We start from the raw sequence: 2,742 nt of genomic DNA, 5'->3' as shown, positions 1-2,742 counted from the left end.
TTTGTTCAGCAGTCTTCTCCATTGTATTGTCAATGATCACAGCATGTAATGCCTGAGGTACTGATAGGACTCGTTTTTACGTGTTTTTAGTGTTGGTTTTGAGTCGCATTCATGCATCATATTAGTTTGTTTAGTTTAATTTAGCATTCATTTAGCATTATTTAGCATTTGGCTGATCTCGTGTATTTTGTGGTTGTTTTGTAGGAAGTGGACCAAAAAGTGGGATTTTATTTGCATAGCATCGAAGAGGTCTCGCTAGGGCGGTCAAAAGTGACCGCCCCAGCGAGCATATTGGCCCAGCCGAGGAGTTTCTGCGCGAGTCATTCGCTAGGGCGGTCAAAAATGACCGCCCCAGCGAATCCATCGATGTGAACGAGAATATTTTGCGCGAAGCTCTCGCTAGGGCGGTCAAAAGTGACCGCCCCAGCGAGACCAAAGACACGGCCAGGAATTTTAATTCGAGAATCACTCGCCCCAGCGGACAATCCTGACCGCCCTAGCGAGCGACGCAATCCGGGAAGATTTGTTTCCAAGTTTTGTGGACTCTATCTTAGACCATAACCTAATACACGAGAGAGGCGCCGATTTGGAGACTATTCTGATATTTTCCATCACTTTTCTTGGGAGGAAGGCTAGGAGCAAGAGAGACTTTCGAAGAACTCGAGAATTCCAAGCGTCGCAGCCGTCATCCATCGTCAACCTTAGTATTTTAATTATTCAGTTTTTATTTCTTGCATAGATTGTTGATTTTTATTATGAATTTTGTTGGCTAAACTCTATATTTGTTGGGATTTGAGGGGATCCTACCCCGTACTCGTTGTTTAACATTATTTATCGACGTTTTTATGAGTGATTTGTTTATGCTTTTGTGCTTTCTCATTTCAATTGAAGTCTAGCTAACTTCCTTTGATTATTTCATGTTGTTAATGATTTCGATAGAATAATTGACAATAGGATCGAATAGCATAGACCACGGATTTACAATTTTAGTAGATATACGGAATTGGGTACGTGTTGATAGTGATAATTCACCCGGATGAAAGCTAGCGGATTCCATAGAACGTAATGCAATCGTGAACTGTTAAATAATTGAGGATACTTGATTACTGCATGTTTATGATTAGTATTAATATAGCTCGACAGAGTATATTAATTAGTCTAGGGAATTCCGTCGAATGCACGAGTAAAAGTCGAGTATAATTATTTGAACACGAGCGGTAGGTGAACTGATAATTCCCAACAAATTCGCTTCTCATTTGATTTACATCCAATTTAATCATTGATTTCTTGATTATTTGTTCTTGCATTTTAATCATTTTAGTTATTAAATTCACTTTAGTTTAATCACCAACTCAATCTATCGTTGCTAAAGAAATTGAAGTGAAAATAAGAATAGTGTAACGCAGTCCTTGTGGATCGATACTCGTATTCACTTACGTTTATTATAACTTGACTATCGTGCACTTGCGATATTTTAAATCGAGCTTTCATTTATAAAACAAATTTTGGAACTATTCACTGTGCAAGTTTTGCTCGATCAAGTTTTTGGCGCCGTTGCCGGGGACTGTTGATTCACAATTTTTCTATTTTTCATTTAAATTCTTTAGTATTATTTATTTTATTGTTAGTTGATACTCCTATTCTGTTGCAGATTTTTCTTGTGGTGCATGCGAAGATCACTCGAAGTTAAGCTTGAGCCTTTTGACCCTGAGGTCGAACGCACTGCTAGACGCCGAAGACAACAGCAAAGACTCAAGGAACAAATGGATAGGCACGAACAAGAGCAGGAGGCGGACCCCCAAAATGAGAGACGGATTGAGATGCCACGCCGTATACCGATGATGGATTATGCACAACCGTCTCTTGATGGAGCACGTCCAAGCATCGTGAGACCAGTCATCCGAGCTAACCAGTTTGAGATCAAGCCAGCTATCATTCAGATGATTCAAAACACTGTTCAATTTGGGGGAAGTGCACTTGACGACCCTAATTCTCATATAGCTGATTTTCTTGAAATTTGCGATACTTTTAAGTTTAATGCTGTGTCTGATGATGCTGTTCGTTTGCGTTTATTTCCATTTTCACTAAGAGATAAAGCTAAGGCGTGGTTAAACTGTTTGCCTGTAGGGTCTATCACTACATGGGAGGATATGGCGAAGGCATTCCTGATCAAGTACTTTCCTCCGTCGAAGACTATGAAGCTGAGAGCCGACATTACTACTTTTGCTCAATATGAGCTTGAGTCACTTTACGAGGCGTGGGAGCGATACAAGGATTTATTGAGGAGATGTCCACACCATGAGCTACCTCTTGGGTTAGTTGTTCAAACTTTTTACTACGGTCTGCTTACTCCTAACCAGTACCATGATAGATGCTGCTGCCTGTGGTAACTTGCTGAGAAAAACGGCTGAGGAAGGATATGAATTATTGGAGGAGATGGCTGCTAGTAGCTATCATCCTCATTCCGATAGGCAGAAACGAGGTGCTGGAGTTAATCAAGTTACTGATTTGTCTGCGGTGTCAGCACAGTTAGAGGCTTTGAACAGAAAGATTGATGGGATGAGTGCGAGTGGATCGGCTATGCGTCTGCAAGAGATATTCTGTGATAAGTGTGGAGGTGAGCATGACGTGCAGGATTGCCAAGATGGCAATCCATTCTATGTGCCTGAGGGAGCAAAACACGTGGGATTCCAGAACCGTCCTAGAAATGACCCTTATTCAAACTCTTATAATCCGGGATGG

General features: G+C 41.0%; 1 non-coding gene across 1 annotated transcript; it reads right to left on the bottom strand.

Annotated features, from left to right (window-relative positions):
* Positions 1–2,198: 2,198 nt before the first annotated feature.
* Positions 2,199–2,305, bottom strand: LOC140815778 (small nucleolar RNA R71). The gene has a single exon (XR_012114424.1). It is a non-coding gene; the product is annotated as a small nucleolar RNA R71 (small nucleolar RNA).
* Between the last annotated feature and the right edge of the window lie 437 nt (positions 2,306–2,742).

Source organism: Primulina eburnea, chromosome 15 (genome assembly GCF_022965805.1).
Source record: "Primulina eburnea isolate SZY01 chromosome 15, ASM2296580v1, whole genome shotgun sequence".
NCBI classification, from domain to species: Eukaryota; Viridiplantae; Streptophyta; class Magnoliopsida; order Lamiales; family Gesneriaceae; genus Primulina; species Primulina eburnea.
This window is presented reverse-complemented; position numbering and strand designations above follow the sequence as displayed.